General features: G+C 36.7%; 1 long non-coding RNA gene across 9 annotated transcripts in view; it reads right to left on the reverse strand.

Moving 5' to 3' along the window:
* LOC144324308 (uncharacterized) overlaps positions 1-24,734 on the reverse strand; it is a 253,334-nt gene that overhangs the window by 221,273 nt on the left and 7,327 nt on the right. For 8 of the 9 annotated variants that reach the window (XR_013389841.1, XR_013389839.1, XR_013389843.1 and 5 more), the window contains exon 3: positions 19,178-19,261. This is a non-coding gene — a long non-coding RNA (uncharacterized LOC144324308). Of the gene's footprint in view, positions 1-17,833; positions 18,047-19,177; positions 19,262-24,734 lie in introns of those variants that run through there. The other variant, XR_013389846.1, reaches the window with a different exon arrangement.

Here is a 24,734-nt window from a genome sequence, read left to right on the forward strand (position 1 = left end):
ATAAATACTTCATAGATAAAGAGAGTGTAAGGAGAGCCTTGGACAAAAAAGAAAAATCTACTTTGAAGAAGAAAGGAATGTCAGGGTTAGGGAACAAGGAAGAAGACAAGATACGAACAAAAGTGAGAAACAAAAATGCAAAAAAATGATGGATTCGTAAGTTTGGTCAAAGCATTAAATAGGAGAGAAATTTGAAGGTTTAGGGAGACCTAAATGTTTCCAAAGAGGAAAATGTGTAACTTAATTATGTTATAATCAGCCACCATGCAAAAGATTGCAATTATTAAAAAGGAGAGCTCCAAAGACTAATATCATATAAAAAGGTTACGTGATGCATAAAATGTTATGAAAATTGAATATACAGAATAATTATAAATATATGTTCACAAATGTGGTTTGTGTCTAAGTGGATTATGCACATACTTGCACACATACACTCTATACCCTTAGGATCATATTAGCTGAAAGGATTTGAAAACTTGCTTCTAAACAGGGCACTGGATAAGCCAAGATCCTCTCAAGAAACAAATGGCACACTGAAAATGAGATAATTTTAATCTGATGAGAATTTATTTAGAAAGGGATTGCTTACATAGGTGTGACTGGGATATAAAGGAACCACAAGGGATAAAGCAGGAATGTGGGACTAGAGGCAAGAAATGTGTTACCACCCATAGGTCCTAATGGAAAAAGGAAAGGAGGACAAAGGAAAAATAATAGATGACTAACCAGCAAATGTGATTTGGGAGGCTCTGGCAAGCAAATGTGCCAAGTGAGACCTGTCTGCAAAGAACTCGTAGGAAGTTTTTCAGCAGCCATTGGGATGGGAGGAACAAATCAAAAGAGCAGAATAGGAAAAGAAACCGTCATATGTTCATTACACTATAAAAGCTGATATGATACAGTGCGTGGGGCAGGGCGGGGGGCAGTACCATGACCTCACAGTAACAAAAGCACATCATAATTTGTGGGGAGAAACAGCTCTGTGAACATTCAAAATCGCTCATCACAAACCTTTGAATCCCAAGGGTCTTATCTAATTTTACCAGACCAAAAATAGTAACTCTAAAAACTGAGACAGATGTGTTATTTCTGGGAGGTCTCAGAGTGACTTTTGATCTGCTCCTTTAAATTCGCAAGGAAGAAACGGTGTGATACAATCATTGTCAGGATGCAATAAGCTTCACTTTGACATCATTTGAAGAAAAATTTATAAAATAAGAACAAAAGGCAACGATGACATAATGCTCCCTTTGAAGGTGGATTAAATTGTAGACGTAATAATAATCAGGATGGTATCCGTTACCAACACATACAGTTTTAGAAATGCTTTGCCCAAAAGTACATTATAGATTCCCTGGTTTTGGGAACCCTGGATGGCGCAGCGCTTTAGCGCCTGCCTTTGGCACAGCGCGCGATCCTGGAGACCCGGGATCGAATCCCACTTTGGGCTCCCGGTGCATGGAGCCTGCTTCTCCCTCTGCCTATGTCTCTGCCTCTCTCTCTCTCTCTCTCTGTGTGACTATCATAAATAAATAAAAATTTAAAAAAAATTTATAAATTCCCTGGTTTTGATCATTAAACTGAGATTATGTAACAATACATCCTCGTTTTTAGCAATACACACTGAAATATTTAGGGCTAAAGTGGCATATGCCTGCAACTTCCTCTCAAATGGTTGGGGAACAATAACGATATTTGTATGCACATATACACACATACAGTAGGAAGAATGATAAGACAGACGTGGTAAAATGTTAACATCTAGAGAACATGGGTCGTAGATATATATATGAATTCTTTTTACTATTTTTACTTTTCTGTAATCTGAAGTTATTTCAAAGTAAAATGTTAACGGAAAATGTATAAAATCTCAAGGAATAAATGCTTAGAAGTTGACTACCTCTTCTTAGTCAAAAAAACAAATGAGAGCGACAAAGTAATTATTGAAGATGGCAGTTTGAGGCAAGAGCAGATAATGGGGATTTATTTGTTTATCACCAAGTGGTTATGGAATATTTTGCGCCCTACCAAAATATAGCCGTTTTTTCAGTCCACTGAAAACCAATCACCATTTCACATTGTTAAGAACATGCTCAGTACATAATATGACACACCATGATCTAGAGCCTACACTGTCTGCTGAACCAAGGCATCGAAGACAGCGAAGGAATAATAGAATTAATTAAAATTATGATGCCAGATTTATAAATGGACTCAGGTATAACTGTCATCAACACACACAAACAGAAGATTAATAGTGAGCTAAATGATAATATATTTGTCATTGAAGGTAAAGCTATAGTTGTTTTCATCTTCTGGTGGAATTTAATATTCAGGCAAAAAATACACACATTTACTTGTCAAATCACATTATTATGATCCAAAAAATAATTTTATTTCTGTAAAACGCTAAAAACTGTAAGCTCTCAATCATGCACTCAACATTAATTTGCCAGATGTTTCGAGGCCACCCCCCACATGTTGGGCACTATAGTAGGTACGGGGGATATAAGGTAGAGCCTAATACATCTGTCTTTTTTGTGCTTATACTGTAGTGAGTGTTAGAAAAAAATTAACAATATAAAAAAGTAAAATATATAATGGTACTGATGTTTGCTAAGGTAAAAAATAAATAATAGTAAAGAAGGAAAGATGGGATGAGAAATATTCAGTGAGGGGGTGAATTTTAGAGCGTATTCCCAGGGCAAGTCACCATGGAGATGATCCTCTGAGTAAAGCCTATCAGAGGAAGAACATTCCAGAGACAGAATGGAGAGTGCAAAGACCCTAAGGCAGACACATGCCTTATGAGTTGAAAAAAACCAGTTGCCCTCTTTGGCTGGAGCCGAGAGAAACTAAGAAGAAAACAAAAAATGAGGCCAGAAAAGTGCCAAAAACTTAAATCACAAGAGGTCTTATAAAAAGTAAGGACTGTGAGTTCCCCTCTGAGTAATATGGGAAGCCATTAGCAGAAGCATAAAATGATCGGTCACACGTTGTTCAGGATCTCTGGTTTTGTATTGAGAACAAGCTGCAGAAGCCCAAGGCCAGGAGCAGAGAAAAACAACAACAACAACAACAGAACAGTTCAGGGATTATAGAAATAATCCGGGCAAAAGGTGATGGTGGTTCAGATCAAAGTGGTAGCAGTTGCGGTCAGTGAATTTTTTTATAACCAGGTATTTCCTGCTTGGAAAGGACTGCAGAACTATAAATATGTCCATGCAAACTAGAACCATGCATCTTAATAATTGATCTTGGTAATCAGTGGGAAAAACTGGTTCCCCAACCTTTAAAAATTTTTCTCAAGGCATTAAAAACTCTCTACTGTCAGTTATGAATCTACAGGTTAAGTGGAAAAAATAGCACAACTATTATTTATTTAGAACACTGTCATTTAAAACATTAGAAACATTGAGATTTCATCTTTTACTCCTTCATTAAAAAAATATTATCAAGGGTAATTTGGACAAAATTTGCCTAATTCCTCTTGCATTACTTATAATAATGAGCAAATATCTCTCCATGCCTTGGTGAACTATTAGTCTCTAAACTGGATCCACTTCCAACAGTTTATCCCCTTGCACTTTCAATGTATCGAAATACCACTGAGGTCTTTTAGTGAGAACTTATTTGTCAGCATCATGTCCCCTGGAACATCTCCATCCTCTTTGTCACAACCACTTCCACAGTGATGTTGATAAGGGTACCTTAACTAAGTCTCGCTGGCTAAAAATCTAGAGCCACTTGAAATATGGCAATGCCAATGTTCCCACGGACAGGTATTTCTTCTATTACTGCATTTATATTGGATTTGAATCTCATTTCCAGCATTATCAATTTTCATTTCTTTATAGCACGCTCATCTTTGTGGCTCAATTCTTTCTTTTAATTACTCGCTTTTGCAAAAGGTCGAACGGGTTTATCACTAAGAGACAAAGAGGCAACATAATTACACGCTTTGCTGTCTGTGCATGAACTGAATAACAGGTATGCAGTGACTAGCTGCCCACAGGCATTAAATGAGGTGACATGATTGGTCATAGATGAGGATGCGCATCTGTTATTTATGTGGGGATTTGTGGACTGAAGACCTAGCTGCAAAGTTTGTACTTTATTTAATTACTCATAGTTCATAGTTTATATACTGCAGTAACTGAAATTTGAACCATGCTGTTGGAGAACCGGTATTATCGAACTAAACCCCTATAACTGAAATCCATGTCTTTTGGAACCATGAAGTGAGGACGGCCTACATTTTGAAAGCAGAGACAATAGATTCTTTTTGGAAGATGGGATATGTAGTATGAGAAAAAAGAGCTTCTCCTCATAGCACCTGTCACAGGTACAATTTTACATTCCTTGTCGTATTGATTATTCGACACTGACTATGTCACTTGATAGCCAGCTCTATGAGGGCAAGGACCACGCTGTCGTTGTTTGCCATTATCAGGTGGTTCTATACTGTCCTCAATAGTGTTTCATTGAGTCTCACAATAACCCCAGGAGGTAGGTATTGCTAATCTCATTTTGCTGATAAGGAAACTGAAGCTCTGAATTTAAGTAATTTGTCTTTGTTGCACACAACTCCTAACCGACAGACTAGTACTCAAATTCCTATCTTCTATATTCAAGTCCAGTGCTTTCTCCTTTGAGCCACCCCATCCTCCCAAATAGAAATAGAGCACAGTCCTATAAAACCTGGTTTTGAAAACCATAGTCCCATATTGTTCATGCCATAATGAATTAGTATGTGGAAGCTGTAGGGGATAAATGAGGGCAGAAATAACACAAGTGCAGTATGTTTCAATCTCCTGTCTGGATAAATATCCTACAAGTTTCCATTTAAATTCTGGTCTTAGCCTCCATGACAAAGATTTATAAAATATTCAAGGCCTTCTTTGTTATCATAGCGACAAGACTAGCAGTGCCTAATTCACCTTCTTCAGACTGCTAATTAAAATACTCATGAAAATCCACAGAAAGACCAAACTGGCGACTACAATGACTGGAGGCAAACCCAATCCCCCACCCCCACTCCCAAAACAAAACAAAACAAAACAAACTTCACAGGAATTTCCACCATCTTCATACACAATAAAGATAACTTAAGGAATGCATTCCTGAATTGCTCAAACCCCAGTCTGTGGTTCAGGACGTAAAGGAGGGGAGGGCTATGTGGAAGGTAAAAAAAAAAAAAAAAAAAGGCTTTGACTCACCTCACTAACCACACCCAAAAGTATCTGGTTGCATTTACCAGAAACCCACCTCTCATCCCCAAAGTAATTATCTTCTAATCCAGCAGCATCTCTCTCCTCCTTCACCATGTCCAAAGCTGTTCTTTTTCCATTCGTATTCAGATACCATTCCTCTCATGATACAACAGTACAGGAATCAACAGGACAGGGCAATTTGAGGCAGACTTGTTGTTCCCAATTATAATGACCAATGTGACTATTGTCCTGGTCATAATATCTAAATTATTTCTAATATCTAAATTAGTTTGCCAGAATGTGAAACCATTGCTTTGTTACGAGCACATAATTATTTTAGCAAGTAGGATGCTTGGTGGACATAATTCAACCATTCCGATAAAGGGAAACTTTCACCTTCTACTTTTTCATTTTTGATATGACATGAATTTCTTCCAAGGACATATTCATTTTAGAACTAATAATTTTTAAGTGTTACAACTGAGTTAGCCTCTGAGACTATGTCAATAGCCCCTAAATCATTATTATACAATAGCCTAAAGTATACGATTAAATGTATGTAGAATACTGAATACTAAAAGAACTGATGGAAAGAAATATTAGAGTGTCCCATGTGATCTAAAGCTGAGGATAAGGCCACATAATATAACATAAATATCCCTTTCCTTATATCCATTTAATAATAAATACCAAATCAGAATTAAAACTCTATGTAACAAATTGATAACACTCCTGACCGAAGACAGAAAGAAGATACTTTCCATTGGGGGCCCATTTCCTTATTTATATCATCAATAGGGAAAAATTAAAGAACGCATCCTGAATGACTTAAACTCTGCTTTGGGAATTATCATCAAGAAATCTATGAAAAGCAGAGGGTTTGTTTAAATTTTCCAGTGGTAAAAAAAATAAATAAATAAATTTTCCAGTGGTGAAATATGTATCCTCACTAGGCAGACAAATGTATGTATTATCTAAAATTAAATGAGTGCAACTGTGTTCAGAGAGAAGTGAGAGGATTTGATATGCATACCACGTAGGATACAAGTGAGTTCTCAGAGAATGAGCTCACATTTTGCTCCAAATGGTTCTGAAAAAAAAAGCCTGTGATAGAGAAGACATGTCATTCTAGGTTCTATACAGTTTTCTTCTGGATATTACCTAATGCCCACCGCATCTTCACCATCTGCATCCCACCCCATCCCAAACCTCCCTCATCCTCAGACTTCACCTCTCTCGACCTTATGATGCCCCTGGAGTTCGGGCACTACTCCTTATTTGATGTTTTCAGAGCCAATCACCTGACTCTTTTAGCTGTTTTTGTTGGCACTTGCCTAGCCTTAGATGTTTAAATAATATGTGTATTTTGCTATGTTTAGACACATAAATTTTGTACATAATCTACTTACTTCCTGTTACGGTAGTTGAATATTTTACTCTCTTATACATACTCCCACAGCCTCTGCTTCCCCAGCTCCATGACTCCAATGTAGCTGTATTCATTTTTGTAGATTAAATCAATATCCAGTTATGTCTACGTAAATATTACTCACAGCTGAGCACTGTATTATGATTACATTTCCTTTCTTCTACTTTTGCCAAAGTTAATTATTACCATTTTTTAAATTGAGGTATAATTTAATGATAGGTGCACCATAATGTGCACCTATCATTACAAGTCAGTGTACAATTCAGTGAATTTTAGTAAATTTATAGAGCTGTGCAACTATCACTTCAATCTAGCTTTGGAACATTTCCATCACCCCCCAAAACTCTTTTGCGCCTGTTTGCAGTCAGCACCTGCTTCTGCTCCCAGCCCCAGGCGACCATTCATCTGTTTTCTGTCTCTGTAAGTCTGCCTTTTCTGGAAACTTCATTTAAATGGAATCGTGGAATATATAATACTTTCTGTCTGGCTCCTTTCACTTGGCACAATACTTTGAGATTCATTATGTTGTAGCACGTATTTGTAGTTTGTTCTTCTTATTGATCAACAGTATTCTATTTTATGGAAATAGAATACTCTGTTAATCCACTCATCGCTTGATGGATATTTGGATTGTTTCCATTTTTTTTTTTTTTGGTTTCTACTATAAGTAATGCTGCTGTGAATATATGTGTGCAAGTCTCTGTGTGGACTTGTATTTTCATTTCCCTTGGATAAATACCTAAGCATAAGATTGTTGAGATGGACAGTAAGTTTACCTTTAGCTTTTTAAGAAGCTGCTACCCTGCTTTCCAATGTAGCTGCCTCATTTTACATGCACACAAGCAGTGTCTGAGAGCTTCCGTTACTCCATACCAACACCTACACTTGAAATTGTCAGTCTTTTCTTTAAAGCCATTTCAGTAGGTATACAGCAGTATCTCATTTTAGTTTGCATTTCCCTGATGGAAACTAATTATTAAAAATTAATTTCCCTGATGGAAAATTAATTATTTTGAGCTTCTTTATCATGGGTGTATTCGTCCGTGACCTTTCTTGAAATGTCTGTGTACATTTGTCACCCTCTGCATTAGGTTTTTATTGCTGCTACACCAAATTGCCACAAATGTGGCTGCTTAAAGTAATATACATTTATTAACTGTTTTTGTATGGGAGAAGTCCAGTTGGGCTCAGCTGGGTCTTCTTCTTAAGGTCTCACAAGACTGAAATTACAAAATCAGCAGGACTGTTCTTTACTGGATGCTCTGGGAAAGAATCCACTTCCAAGCCCACTCGGGCTGTTGGCCAAATTCAGCTCCTTATGGTTATAATCTCTGTTTCCCGGCTATCATCCAGGGGCTAATCTCTGCATCTAAATGCTACCTGAATTCCTTCTTTTCTTTTTAAGTGGATTGTCTCCTTATTGATGAGTTATACAAGTGCTTTATATATTCTAGATACAAGTGCTTCAACAGATCTATCAGAGAGTTGCAAGCTTTTTTGTAAAAGAACAGATGATAAATATTTTATGTTTGTGGGCCACACAGAGTCCCTTTTGCATATTCTTTTTTTTTTTTTAAACAACCCTTTAAAAATATAAAAAAAAACATTCTTAGCTCATGAGTCTTACCGAAACAGGCCACAGGCCATAGTTTGCCAACCCCTGAGATGTGTGATTTGCAAATATTTTCTCCAAATTGGTGACTTGTCTTTTAAAATTTTTCTTAATGGGATGCCTGGGTGGCTGCCTTTGGCTCAGGATGTGACCCCCGGGATCCTGGGATCGAGTCCCATATTGGGCTCCCTGCATGGAGCCTGCTTCTCCCACTGCATTTGTCTCTGCCTTTCTCGCTGTGTCTCTCATGAATAAATAAATTAAACCTTAATAAAATAAAATAAAATATTTCTTACTGATATCTTTGAAACAGTGGGGTGGGCAGACTTTAGGATAAACCTCATAGACCCTTCTTCCTGGTATTGGTGCTTTGGCATAATCTCTCCCCTTAAGGATGGTGGGTCTTGTGACTTGCTTCAACCAAGGAGGCAGTGGCAAAAGTGGTTCCATGTATACAATTAAAGAGCATAGCACCCATCTTGCTAGAGGCTCTCTTTCTTGTGGTGGAGTGTCTCTCTTTCTCTTTCTCAGTCCTGGCTTTGAAGAAGCAAGTTGCCATGAATCCTATAGCTCTTGGGTACCAGATACTGCCAACAACCTTATAAGGATTTGGGGAACCAGATCTCTGCCCCAGTTGGCACCTTGACCATAGTCTCATAAGACTGAGTAGAGAACCCAACTGAGCTAGGCTGTAATTTCTGACTTACAGAAATTGGGAAGTAATAAGTATGTATTGATTGAAGCCACTAATTTTACAGGAATTTAGGGGTTTTTTGCTTGTTTTGTTTTTTTTTTATTTTTATTTTTTAAAGATTTTATTTTGATAAAATCTTTGATACAACCCTGTAATCAATAGTCACATGCTCTACCAATTGAGCCAGCCAGGCACCTCTTAATCTTAATTCCTTTCAGCAGTGTTTTATAGTTTTCTGCAAGCGAGATTTGTACTACTTTCATTATGTATATTGTCAGTATTTTATTCTTTTTCATGCTATTAGGAATGAAATTTCATTTTCCAATTGATTACTGCTAGACTCTAGAAAAATTATTTTTGCATGCTTATCTTGTATTTTGTAACCTTGAACTCATTTATTAGTTCCAGTATGTTTTTTATATTCATTGGGAGTTTCTACTTTCAGGATCATGTTGTCTTCAAAAAGGGCAGTTTAATTCTTTTTTAATCCATATGCTTTTAATTTCTTTGTCTTTTCTTATTGTACTGGCTAGAGTCTCCAGCACAATGTTGAATACCACCGGTTAAAGTGAACATATTTGCCATTTTCTTGTTCTTAAGGACAAAGCACTAAGTCTTTCACAGTTAAGTATAATGTTATGTTAGCTATAGATTTTTGCATATACCATATCTTACACTGAAAAAGTTCCCTACTATTCCCAATTTGTTGAAAGTTTTGATCATTCATGATTGCTAGATTTTTTTTTCAAATGTTTTTTTCGGTGCTTGAGATAATCATGTGGTTTTATCTGTTTTTATGAAGATGGTATATTATATTGATTTATTTTCAGATATTAAAATAGTCTTCCATTTCTGTGATAAATCCCACTTGGTTATTGTGTATCTTTTTTATACGTTATTAGATTTTATTTGCAATTTTTTTTTAGTTTTTTTGCATCTATATTCAAAGTAATACTAACTAGTATTAGTATACTAATATGTAGTTTTTTCTTCTTGAGATTCTTTAAGATACCTTTAAGTGACTTTCATATAAGATAAAGCTAGCCTCGGGATCCCTGAGTGGCTCAGCAGTTTGGTGCCTGCCTTTGGCTCAGGGCATGATCCTGGAGACCCGGGATCGAGTCCCACGTTGGGCTCCCTGCATGGAGCCTGCTTCTCCCTCTGCCTGTGTCTCTGCCTCTCTCTCTCTCTGTCTATCATGAATAAATAAATAAAAATAAAAAATAAAAAAATAAAAAAAAAACAGATAAAGCTAGCCTCATAGCACTAAGGAGTATTTTTTTTTCTTCTATTTTCTCGCAGAATTTAAGAAGGGTTGGTATTATTTTTCACTTAAAGATTTGTTTATTTTAGAGAGAGAAAGAGGAGAGAGTGAGAGAGTGTGAGTGCACATGGAGGAGGAGGGACAGAGGGAGAGGAGAGAATCTCAAGCAGACGCTCTCGGAATGCAGAGCCCAACATAGGGCTTGATCTCACAACCCTGAAATCATGACCTGAGCTGAAATCAAGAGTTGGATGCTTAACCAATGAAGCCACCCAGTCACCCCTGGGGGTGAAGTTCTAATTCAATTCCTTTACTCTTTGGTCTATTTTGATTTTCTGTTTCTTCCAGAGTCAGTTTCAGTAGTTTGTGTTCTGTAGTATGTATAAGAAATTGTCTGTTTCAACTGAATTTTCTAATTTTTTGACATAATATTGTTAATATTTCCTTATAACTCTTAATTTCTCAGAGCTGGCACTGATGTTTCTCTTTCATTCTTGAATTCTCTAATTTGTGTCTTCTCTCTTTTTTCTTGGTCAGACTAGATCAGAGGTCAACATAGTATGGATAGCATGGTGGCCAGCCCATGATTGGCCAGATGTTATACAGACACACCTGGAGTCAGTGATGTTTACATCTTGCTCATAGATCTGTTTGTTGATTGGGAGCCCATCCAAATTTCATGCAGTTTGACCCTGTTTATGCAGTCATGCTCCTTCAGGTCTTCTCTGCATATATACAGGTCCCAGTCAGCCAGTGATGTGCAAGGGACCTTTACTAGCTAGCTCTTCTATGACTTTCTAATTATTTTGGAATCTATAGGTCTGCAACTCACTCCAAACAAGACTACAACCTCCTGTCTGACTCACAGGGCTGATGCTTTCATTATTCTTTTCCTATTAAGATTGCTATGATTACTGGCAATACTGCTGGATGTGGGATTATTTTGACCTCTGCTCCACATCACATGAGTCCCTTCAACAGCAAAGCTGCTGGTTTTCAAAATAGCCTTGAAAGACTGCTTAGTTGAACCATAGCTGCATACTATGTCCCAGCTATGGAAAAAGTCTTAGTTTGATTTTTGCCACTTTTGTTTTCATAATATTAAATGTCACACTTTAGCTGGGCAGGAGTTAAGAAGTTTTTACTGTGCAAGATTTTTTTCATGCTGTCATTTGCAATATGTTTGTGAGAATCTTTGAGATTAAAGTTTTGGTTACAATTATTGTTTAACCCAAAAGCCTTTTTTTTCCTTGCAAAACTAAAACCTATGAACGTGATATCAAGTCCCAATATAACATTCTTATTGGAAGCCAAACTTACATTTTCTTGTAAAGTGCTTTTGAATTAATAAAATACTAGCATAACTGTGTAATAGTCATTTAAAAAAAAAAAAAGAGCTGCTAGTTTTATGGCTAGCCCCACCCTGGTACAAACACCATGTCATGTGAGCTAAAGGACTGAATGGGAACAGCCAAGAATAGCAGTAACTTCCACTGCTCTTATCTGAAGTTCAGCAAATCTTTTAATAATATATTCTTCTTAATTTGTTGTCTGCCTTCGATTTTTAGATTCTAGAGCCCTGAATTTTTTTTTCAGAAATTTATCAAGTTTTATATTTATTCTGGAGCAAGAGGACTTGCCATTAGAAATCCCTTTCCGGGCTACCTGGCATCGCAGATACCATCTATTTTCATTTATTTAGTTTTTTCCTTATATTTTCCACACACATGCCAATAGTCAAAATAATTTTTTACAAGAAATAGCCCCTTCAATGTTTTACTTTTAGAGTCTTCCCTCCTATTTTGGATAGAACACAGTCTCCAGTAGAGCTTTTTATTAATTTTGTGCTAAAGGTACTGCTCCTCATATGGAATGGTGATGGCAACCTTCCACATGCCTTCTTCTTTAGTCACACTGCTCTGAATGATACCTCACCTCAGGTTAGGTGGAATTTTTTCCAGTTTTACTAACTGGAAAATGCAATTTTAAGTAAATAGCCTAATTGCTAGGGAAGATAAGAGTGAGGAGAGAGAAGAAAAAGACTCAGAAATAGTCTTTCTTTAATGATATTAAATTGGATAGGATAGGATTCCTTTGGATAGTATAAATTCTTTTGGAAACAGTAAATAGCTGAGTTTGGCCTCAAGGCAATTTGGAGACCAAAACAAAAGTTTTAAGGGAAACACATCACATTCTCATTACAGAAACATTTTAAGGATTATAGGCTGATGCAAAAATTGACAACCATCCATCCTAACAACACATCAGTACAGATCATTGCCTAAAAAAGAGATTCAATGTACAAAACAAGAACTTTACCAAAACTTGGATTAGTTCTGACATATAATCCTTGTCAGAGGCATCCTCTAAAACTGCATGTCTCAAATCCAATCCAAGGGAAAAAAGGCTTTCATTACTACAGAGACCATGGTATAACCATGAGTCCTGGAAATGATGGGATTGGTTTGTTTTGGAGGCAGTGCGTTTAGCAAATGATTTCAACCACTCCAGAACTGCTGGCTTTCTAATGTTTTGAAGTAAGATATAGATGAATTGGCCATCATTCTTTTTATATTCAGGATGCAATTCGATCCTGACATCTTTCTGCTGGCGGCTCTTGGTTTTTATCCAGCATATGCACACTGATGTCACCCAAGAAAAATTACTAGTTTATGAACATCTTTTGGAAACTCTAAAGGCTACCAGCATCTTTGAAATGCTAAAAGTACAAGAAGAAGAAGAAAGAAGAAGAAGAAGAAGAAGAAGAAGAAGAAGAAGAAGAAGCAGCTTATTTGCTGAGCAAAACTTCAACTGGACTAAACATCTGGGTACCCAAGGTGAGGATGGAATGCCTGCAATGATTAGCCACACATTTATTTTTGCTTCTCTGATGAAGATGGTACTGAGGCATATTATGCTCTCCACTAGACTACGCTGGCACCAAGGGGTCATCTATATCATATATGAAGATTATCTTCTATTTTTTTTTAAGATTTTATTTATTTATTCATGAGAGACACAGAGAGAGAGGCAGAGACACAGGCAGAGGGAAAAGCAGGCTCCATGCAGGGAACCTGACATAGGACTTGATCCCGGGTCTCCAGGATCACATCCTGGGCTGAAGGCAGCGCTAAACTGCTGAGCCACCCAGGCTGCCCTGAAGATTAACTTCTACAATGAAAGTCATTTTACCAATCCAAGGGATAGTTAAATTTATTACCTTTTGAAGAGGTTTTGTCAAGAACTGAAGATAAAATATTAAGTTCTTAATTATACAAACGTTCTTTAGATTTCAGAAAATCTTAAAACGCTTGTCTAAAAGCTGGATATATTTTTTGTTGTTTTTGATGGTGAAGAATTTGTTTGCTTATGTTTACATTTTAAGGCAATGAATAGTCTCAGAACCGTTTAAGAGGAGATTCTTTTGGTCTGGCTCATCTGAAAAATAATTTGGGTCCATCTAAGTGAGGTAAAAATAATTCCCTTTAAGCTAATAGCATGTTGTGGCTCTGAAGTCTTAGACAACCTGCAAAATCAATTGGGCCCATGACTAAATATTTATAAAGTATTGGGCCAAGCAACAAGATGGACCATGAAGGGCCCAAGGCCTACCTAGCCTCTATGTCTAAGTCAACTGGTTTCCTTCATGTTCAGTTTTGTAATATCATGTATCTTTTCTTCACTATACCTCCCACAATTGTATTTTTATATTTTTAATTGTTTTTTTGATATATCAACTTGGTTATAATCCCTAGTTATTCAACCAAATACCAATCAGGGTGTTGCTGTGATGGTATTTTGTACGTGTGATTTAAGTCCATAATCAGTTGATTTTATGCAAGGGAGATTTTTCTAGATAATCTAGGCAGACCTGATTCATTCAGTTTTCAATAAAAGGCCTTAAAATCAAAGCTGAGATGTCCCTAAAAAATAAATTTCTGAGTGTGGGCAGTAGCTTCAGCCCTTGAACTAAAAGATCCTAGCTCAGTCTCTCTGATAACCTGCCCTACAAATTTCAGACTTGCCTAGTCAGCACACACAACTGAGTAAGTTAAATCTTGGCAATAAATTTCTTAATATATATTTTCTACTGGTTCTATGTCTCTGGTTGAACCCTGACTTTTATATCAGTGTTATGTGATTCTTTGGCAAATAAATGTTTTACTCTCTGGAATATATAAAGCAGAGTCTATACCATTTTTATTTATGGATGTATTTATTTGCCAACTATGGCAACCTATGGTGTAGAATAGTGCCTACCTTATGAAACCTACAAAAAAATGCTTGTTGAATTAATAATTAAAGATTTAATAAATTTCTGTATTCTTAATCAGAAATAATGCCTAAATACAATTGAAAGTAGGATTATGTCCTCCAAATCTCTGAAAAAATACACAGTGGATGTAGTAAAAGTCAGATAATAAGAAAAGGAACCAGATGTATAAACTTAGAAAAATAAAATAAAATTCCAAAAGTAAATCTAAAACATTGATTACACCAATTAATGAATATTGGTTTAAAATTCCTTATTAAGAAAGGAAAATACTTAGATTCAGTTTTATGAAAATCCAACTGTTGTTTTAATTTGCAAAATAAAATTAAACAAAAAGCCTAAAGGGAATGAGAGGTCAACAGTATTTCTAACCTATATTAAAAAATAAATAAATAAAGCAGGAGCACCTGGGTGGCTCAGTGGTTGAGCATCTGCCTTCGGCTCAAGGTGTGATCCCGGGGTCCTGGGATCGAGTCCCACATCAGGCTCCCCACAGGGAGCTTGCTTTTCCTTCTGCCTATGTTTCTGCCTCTCTCTCTCTCTCTCTGTCTCATGAATAAATGAATAAAATCTTTAAAAAATAAAATGCCTTTGAAAATATAATTTGATCATTTTCTAGGAACAAACAACATCCCAGTAAACTTCAAAAAATGAAAATTATACTAGCCACTCTCTCTGATCATAATGAAACAAAATAAAATGTAACAAAAAACATAAAACCACTAAAAATTAATAGTAAAAAACCAGACATATTTATAATCCTTTGGGAGTTAAAATAATTTCTCTTAAATAACTGTTGGCTAAACAAACTCAAATGCAAAATGAAATGACATGTGTTAAAAGGTAAGGGATTTAACCTAAAGCTATATTTTAAAAAAATTAATAAAGTCAAAAGCTTGTGTTAATTTTTTAAAATAACAAAATAAGTAGACAAAATACTTTAAGCTATTGGAAAAGAAACAACTGTAATAATGGATAATTCCTTTAATAATAAAAGAGGGGTAGAAAGTAATGGTGATGTTTATAGGACAGTGAATAACAAAATAGAAAGAGAAAATTGATAGATAAAGCCAAGGTCTAGTTCTTTGAGAAAAACATAATGCAATTATTATTCTTTAACAAATCTATTAAGAAGAGATTGTGACAAATACAGAGATAATTTTCATCTGTGTATAACTGTGTTCAGTTGTATGCTAATAAATTTGACAATCTACATGACAGGGAAGAAATTGAAAATCTAAATTAACTGTAAGGAAAATTTTAAGTTATCATGAAATAACTTTCCCAAAAGACTACAGAATCAGATAATGTATATCTGAGTTTATTTTATGGAGAAATTATTTTAATCTTTCGAGAAATTAATAATTCTCACAGAACATAAGCTATTCCACAACATAACAAAGGATGGAAGGTTTCCCAGTGTACCAAATAAATTAAGAACTAGTCCAGGGAATAAGGGTCTTAGAATTTCCTCGATGGTGACCTGAAATGACTGTTCTCAAACCCACTTTCCTCATCTGCAAAATGGAAATAGTTAAGGTATGAACTTCATAAAATGTCTATACATTTAAATGGCGTAATTCATATAAATCTCAGCTTAGCAGATTTCCAGGGACACAGTGCACAACAAGTTTGTTTTTAAAGCTAGGATAACCTTGATATAAACAACTCGACATCAACAACATACTGATTTAGTTAGTGAGAAATAATGTAGAAATCTAAATACAAGATATGCAATCAAATTCAATAGACTCTTAGAGAATAATCAGGCATAAGTGCAATGACGATTTGGTATTAGGAGTTGAGGCGTTGCAATGAGTCCAGCTACATCAATACACCAATTAAGAAAAATATATTATCACATTTAAAGATCCTATGCCTGATACCACCTTATTATAAGTGAGGAAGGAAAGTAAGATAGCTCCTTAATATGATAAGCCAACAACATCTTAATAATGAAACACTAGAAAGAAACATTGCCCCTGAAATCACAAACAATACACAAATCCCTTCCATATCCAGTTTTGTTTAGAGTAGCAACGTAGCTAGCTTGGAAAAAAAAAAAAGTCTGTGTCTAAATTCCTATTACAGGTAAAAGTTGCTATGTGACACAGTTCTAGCTATAAAGCTACAAGCAGAAATCTCCAGGTCCAGCTTGGGCGAGGGGGCAAAGTGTGGGGAGAGGCAGGGAGGTAAGTATAGGTGAAGCCTATTCTTCCTATTATTGGAGGGAACATGGAGTTGCAGGAGCAATCAGGACCGTAAAGCCTAAAGCCCCCATCTAAAGATCAAGGAACAGAAAAATTCACAGAGCCTCGATTTCCAAGGCATCATGAAACCAAGGTGCCAGGCCTGGGTGGCCTAGCTTTAGACAGAGCATCAACTTCTGATCCGCTGAGAGTCATTAATCCCTTGGTTATTTAAACCAGTTATTCTGAGTGTGCAGCATCAGTATCACCAGGGAACTTGCTAGAAAGCCAAATTCTTGGACACTACCCCATACCTACTGTCTCAAAAGTGTGGAGAAAATGCCCAGTGATCTGTGTTTTAACAAGCCTTCCAGGGGATTCTTGTTTTAAACAAAGTCTGAGAACCTCTGGTTTAGGCCACTGTCTTTTAGGTTTCTCTAAAAGTCAAATGTTTTCAAATGTTTTCACTAAACATTGAAAGAACAAGACATTCAGACTTGGTAGGCGGGGATCAGCCAGCACCAGGCATCTCGGGTGCCAGGAAGCCCAGGAAGCTAGGTACTTGGGGGAACCCATCCCTGGGATGACTCCAGTGGATTTCCACTCCCACATGGTATTCCAGCAAGAAATAATCCCAATGGCCCAGCTTGGGTCCCACACCCGACCTGCAGCTTTCACCCGACCCGACTTTCACTAAACATTAAACTAAAACTAAACATGACTAAACTAAAGTCAAATGTTTTCACTAAAGCATTTTAACAAAAAAAAAAATATATATGTTTTAACTAAAAATATGTTCTGCTAATGAACATTCTGAATAAATTCACTAGGCTTTCAGAAAAAAAAAAGAGTTAAGTCAGATATTTCCTTTATACACAAAATTGAATTTCAGACGGATTTGAGATTTAATACACATATTTTTGTACATGTACGTGTATGTATACATAAATATACACATATGAGTGTGTGTGTACCTATATATATGTACCTGCAAGGATATTTTGTGGCTGTTTTTGTCATTGAGTTGTGGAAAGATAAAAGAATAAAAAGGAGGAAAACCTGTCAACAATAAACACATCAATACATTTGACTAAAGTTTTAGAATAAATTTTAAAGCAAGAACACACAAGACAAATTTAAAAGGCAAATGACACATTTATAAATTTTCTCAGAAAATATAACAAGGATTGGCATTCTTTCTATATGGACAGTAGTATAAGATAAGTAAAAAACTTTAAGAGCAAGGTGCCTGGGTGGCTCAGCAGGTTAAGTGTCTGCATCCTGCTCAGGTCATGATCCCAAGGTCCTGAGATTGAGCCTCCCGTCAAGCTCCCTGATTCTCCCTCTCCTGCTTGTGCTCTCTCTCTGCCTAATAGATAAATAAAATCTTTAAAAAATATATATTTTAAGGACAAATAAAAATGCTATGACATAATGTAGTATCAAATAAAAGAATCTAAACATACTAATATATACACTATGCATATATATGAGTATATATATTACACATATATAAAAAATGTAGGTATATATACACACATATATCCTTAAGGAAATATTCTAATATGAACAGTTGTTATCTCTGAATTATGGCATTTGACTGAATATTTCTTTTTAATTTTCTGGTGACTTCCAAATTTTCTACCATGAACACGGATTGCCTTTAAAACCAGAGAAAAATAAAAAAAATTAAAAATAAAACCAGAGAAAAATGCACAAAAATAGGATATGTCATGGTTGCACGTAACAGGCATAATAGGTACCATGTGAGGACTAAGGGTCTAATCACTAAGAAGGAGCCTCCAAGAAATCTTACATAAAATTGCAGAACAGAACAAATAAGATTTGAAATGTCTCTAATAATCATCCTACTGTACTAAAAAAAAAAAATTTGTTCCCTGAAGTGGCTATCATTTCGCCCCAATTTCCTCGAGTTCGAAGCTCCCCCAAACCAAGTCTCGCTTTTGACCTCACCAACACTCCTAACCCCAAGGCCCCTAAACTGTCGGAGACAGCACAGTACTTGTAGGGGTTTGCTCAGAACACTGGATGCTCTGGGGGCCTCACATAAAAGGCATCCTTTAAATGAGTGAATTCAGGGACACCCGGGTGGCTCCGCAGTTGAGCGTCTGCCTTAGGCTCAGGTCACGACCCCGAGTCCCACATCGGGCTCCCACAGGGACCCTGCTTCTCCCTTGGCCTATGTGTCTGCCTCTCTCTCTGTGTGTCTCTCATGAATAAGTAATTTTTCTTTTAAGTGATTTCAGGAACTAACCCCATCCTTCATCTCGTTCTCTCCCTGCCTGTCTCATTTCCCATGCTGACTTACTCTGTGTCCTTTTTCCAGCGTGTGCTTCTAGTTTAAGTCACCATTCACGGTACCGTCTAGTCTCAATCTTCAAGCTTCACTTCTCTGACTTTAACCGCTACCGACTTGGCTTTTCCAGGGACTAGCAGTGCAACAGTGGCCAAGCCCTAAAGTTCCTACTTAAATACTGACCTCAGGGGCAGTTCTGATAGCAGAAGAGTAGCTCCATAGGTCCCAGCAATGGTATCCTGGTAAATATTTAACAACCAGCTCCCTCTGGAAAAAAAAAATTAATATTGATACAGTTCAGTACACACACACATTTGTTATGAACTTTTACTGATTGGGAGGATATTTCACATCACACAATTTGCAGATAATAAGAATAGACCATACAGTAGTCTTTTCTGTGAATTCATCTTAGTTAATTAAATCTCCCAGAACCCTTTGGTAGTTTTTTCTGTTAAATTCTTGTATTCACAGCCAAACTATAGCTACAATCGATGAGCAAAAATGTGGTTCTGATGCAAATGTTGGTTGATACATTCCTTTATGTTAGTTAGAAAGTAGAATAATGGAGACGTATGTAGGAACCTCATTAGTCAGTGACCTGACTGACTTCTTTGCTCAATCAGAGAATTGTTTTTGAATATTGGGAGAATATTCCCTCAATTTTGTGTGCTATTCACACTGTACTGGTGGCAGCCAAGGCATACCGAAAGGTTTAATCTGCATTTTCCCCATCACTTTCTAAAGTGTAGACAATCAACGCATGTTAATGAAGCCTTGGTTTGTAGTGTTCATCTGTTTCCATGATGTGACTATACCCATCATGGATGATTTCAAGCTGCCAGGGTAGCCTCACTCAATGTGGAGGTGAGAATGACTGGACGATGCAAACCACTATATAGCATTCTATCTAATAGACACAATGGACACACATAAGCTCAAGAGCATGGGTAATAGTTAAATGTAGCAAAATAATTTGCAACTGGTGAATTTTGAGTCTTTATTAATAGGCTTGTTTTAAAAAAATAAAAAATAAATAAAATAAAATAAAGAATAGGCTTGTTTTTAATATGATTTAGTTAATGCTTACATAAATTAATTTTTAATAATGGCTTTCAAAATTCCTGAGGTGTGTTTTTCATGAGCGGATTGCTAGCCCCAGCTCTCCTGTGTTACCCAAAAAAGAGAACCGTGGAATATATGCATCCATAAGGATGGATGCGTCTTCCACCTTGCTAATGTATTCTTCCAAGAAGTCAAATATTACAGAGCATTAGGGAAATGTCCTAAACATTTGGGTCATTGTGGCTGCATAAGCAGTGGGCCCTGGGCCTCATAGTTCAGCTAAAATACTTGCAAGAGGTCAGTGTTCCTGAGGGGAGTCCATGGTAGGAGCTTGCTGACTGTGCATGGGACATCGGACTGGAGTTGTCTTAGAAGCTCAAAGAATGTAGGAGCAGTCAAAAAGGCTCTTTTCCACCTTGCTGTGGTTGTACAACTACCTTGCTATGGTAGTATCATTATTCATATACATAGAACTACATCCTAGTCAAGTAGGGATAATAAAATATAACACTTATTTACTGATTGTTCTGTGCCAAACATCATGCTAAATACTATACGTATATCATCTCTTTAATCTTTAAAGCAATCTTGAGTGGTAAGGATTATTATTCCCACTTACAACCAGAAAACTAAAAGAGCAATTAGGAAATTTGCCCAAGGTCACACGGACAGCAAGTGACAAACTAGGATGGGAATCACCCGTGTACCTCCAAAACCAATGCTTTGCTACAGGACCTCCTCAAGTCTGGAGATCCAAGGACTTAGAGAATCCATTAATAAAGTCCTGGATGGTATCCATCCACTCTTCAACATTCCTCATTAATCCCATTAACCAAATGTCGCTGCTGTATATCTATTTTCAGCTGAAATTGTTAATAGCATCCTTTTCCACTATCAGAAGTGTTCTAGTATGGAGTGTTCACTTATATGGTCCCTCTTCGTGTAGAAGAATGTGTTCTGCATATAAGCAAGCTGTGTTTCTGCCATGAAGGAAGTTAGCCAAAAATAGGGCAGTACCAAACCAGGATCTACTCTGTTCTTCTCCACCTTGCGGGATCAAGTCTGCACAGACGCATCTCCAGGGAATCTATACATCCACGTGTATGTGCAAAAGGGACATGTGAAATTTTTCAAACATAACTCCACTACTTAAGGTGGAGGGTCATGCCTTTTGACATCTGAAGCTACCTTCATTGACTTCCACTACTTACACATCATCATTCTTGAATGAATGATTCCCTAGACCTGACTTCCCTAGATGTGAAGACCTCATCCTGACCATCTTGGACACATTTCAAAGTAAGTTTCTCTATACCAATCTGGAAAAGTCCAAGCTTTCGATCCCAGAAAACCCAGTGAATGCCTGCAAAAGGGGCAGTGCCTCAAAATGATTAAGATTATCTAACATTTTGGGACACCAGGGTGACTCAGTGGTTGAGCGTCTGCCTTTGGCTCAGATTGTGATCCTGGAGTCCTGGGGTCAAGTCCTGTATTGGGTTCCCTGCAGGGAGCCTGCTTCCCCCTCTGCTTGTGTCTCTGCCTCTCCCTCTGTGTCTCTCATAAATAAATAATTAAAAATTTTAAAAAAAGATTATCTAATGTTTTTGGGATGTCAGGTCAACTACAACCAGTTTAGTGTTCTTTGATTATTAAACATAACTACAAATAGGGAAAAAGATATGGAAATAAAACAGAATTTGGAAAGCCTCAGTGGAAACATAAAAATAATATTGTGTGGAGCAAAACAAAAATACTGGTATTTTAATTATTTATAGATTCTCTTAAAGCATATGAAAATTAAAAGCTCTATTCTCGTGACCATATCAAGCTTAAAAAGATAAAAACAAATAATCTGCTCTTACATCTTGAATATTATATGATCTCTTTCTCTGTAGATGAACACTGTCTTAAGAAAAAGTATTAATCAAGTTAATAGCAAATGGTTTCACAATTTTAAATATGTTCTGTGTAGCCTTTCATTAAATTCAAAATTTCCAAAGCTGTCCAGTTCTTGTGATACTGATGAAAGAAACAATCTATAGGATATATCACAGTAATGTTTTTTGGTCTTTCCTATCAGGAAAACTACATTTTTTTTTTTTTTCTGGTCTCAAAATAAGCTTATTACTGGTTTTCTTATAAGGGTCAAAAAAAAAAAAAGAAAAAGAAAAAGAAAAAAAAACCCCACAAAATAGCAGTCTAAACAGAAAACCCATTTCTCTCCCTAACATTGCCTGGAGCAATAAGGTCAGCAGGCTTGCTTGTGTGCATGTGTGCGTCTGTGCGCATGCATGTGTGTATGTGCATGTGTAATAAATATGTTATATTGCTGCTTTTCCTAGAATGTTTTTTCATTCCTCTTTTGCTAACACTGTTTCGGGTTTTATTAGTATTTATTAGTATTAATGCAATCAAAAATCGAGGAATTAATCCTGATGTATAAATACCTTAAACACCACAGATGGCTCATAACAATATTAAACTGCAGTTTCACAAGCACTCAGAGACTAAAGAATAATACTATGGTCAAGTCACAAAAAATATATTGCCACAAAAATTCTAAGCCAATGACTGTGGCATATTACTTGCATTCTTTTTGCTACTGATGTACTCGTATTGGGCTGGATTGAATATCAACATTTCTTTACCAATATGATCTTAATGAAAAATTAAGGATTTTTATATTCTTTTGCCAGGTGGAAATTCATGGTTTACTGTTGTCTTGGCACCCATAAGAAATGAAAAACTATGTGTAAGTTTCTTTGAAATCTTCCATTCTTACGAATAGCGTCTTTTTAAAGTATGTAAATATATCTTTTCATCGATATAGTATAATTTTTCGTAATCTTTTCTAAACCTTACCTCAAAATGTTTTAGAACATAAGGCAGAAGGAATTATGAAATGACTTTTAACAATCCACTGAATAATAAGCATCGATTACAAACCTCCTAATATCATTGCACCAAAAGACCAATATACAACTCTGGTCTTGCCATCTAGGGTAAGGGTGGGCAAATTACCGCTCACAAACCAAATGTAGACTAGGGCCCATTTTTTGTTTTGGGTTTTTTTTTTTTTTCTTAAGATTTTATTTATTCATGAGAGACACAGAAAGAGAGCAGAGACATAGGCAGAGGGAGAAGCAGGCTCCATGCAGGGAGCCCGATGTGGAGCTCGATCCCAGTACCTCAAAGTCACAACCTGAGCCACCCAGCCACCTTAGGGTCCATTTTTGTATGACTTTCTACCTAATGTGTTTGTTTGCTTAAGAATACAAATTAATTTTATTATTATTATTTAATATTTTATTTAAATTCACTTGCCAAAATATAGTATAACACCCGCTCATCCCATCAAATGCCCTCCTTGGTGCCCGTCACCCAGTGACTCCATCCTCCCATCCTCTTCCTCTTCTGCAACCCTTTGTTTTGTAGAGTTAGGAGTCTCTCATGGTTTGTTACCCTCTCTAATTTTTTCCCACTCAGTTTCCCTCACTACCTAATGTGTTTTAATTTTTAAAGAGTAAACGAGTATATGCAACTGAGAGTATGTGGTCTGCAAAGCCTAAAATGTTTACCATGTGGCCTTTTAGAGAATTGTGGCCCTGATCTAAGAGCTCACGATACTGTCAAGGAAATAATACTGTCCATACAATTAGTGAGCATATGTCCGACAATTAGTGAGAAACATAGGATTATATAACAAAGTGCTAATTTAAAGAATGGACAAAAGGTAAGGTTGGAATTCAGAGAAAAGAAGTATTAGGGGATCCCCAGGTGGCGCAGCGGTTTGGCGCCTGCCTTTGGCCCAGGGCCCGATCCTGGAGACCCGGGATCGAGTCCCACGTCGGGCTCCCGGTGCATGGAGCCTGCTTCTCCCTCTGCCTGTGTCTCTGCCTCTCTCTCTCTCTCTCTCTCTCTCTGTGTGTGTGTGTGACTATCATAAATAAATAAAAAAAATTTTTAAAAAAGGCATTAATCACTGTGGTCAAAATCATCAGGGAAAGTCCATGCTGATGAGCACCTCTCAAACTTCTGTGTGGTCATGAATGACTTGGGCATCTTGTAACCATGCAGATTCTAAGTCAGCAGTGTGGGATAAGCTCAAGTCTCTTGCATTTCTAATAAAGTCCCAAGGGAAACCCACGTTGCTCTTCCACATACTACAGTTCGAATAGCAAGGACTAAAAGGACAGGGAGCATTTGGAAATGCGAAGAGCAGCATGTAAAAGGGGCTGCCTGTTGATGCACTTAGAAGCCATAGTAACAGGCTTAAGAAAACAGTTCAACAGCAGAATAAATGTACCTGTGTTTTCCATATGTTTCATGCCAATGAGATGATAACCCCCAGGGCCCAATTTCCCCCAACCCTGCTACCCAGATTATTGATACTAGACCAAAGCCAAAAGAGTCTTTTACATTCGTATGAAATACACCAATCATTTTTTCCAGTAGTCTGAAAGACAGGAAAAGCCGTGGTGAAAGGAAAATTTTCTTATGCCTCGAACTGGATTGATATGAGCAGACTTACTCTGAAATATAAATTTTATAATTTAACTAATGACTTTATATCCTTTTACATCCAAATTGATCCAAAACGTCATCTAAAACTTTAATGTTTTAAATGCTGTAACCTCACTCCCTAAACAATCAAAAGCCATTTTCAGCTCTGGCC

This window comes from Canis aureus, chromosome 11 (genome assembly GCF_053574225.1).
Source record: "Canis aureus isolate CA01 chromosome 11, VMU_Caureus_v.1.0, whole genome shotgun sequence".
Taxonomy (NCBI): Eukaryota; Metazoa; Chordata; class Mammalia; order Carnivora; family Canidae; genus Canis; species Canis aureus.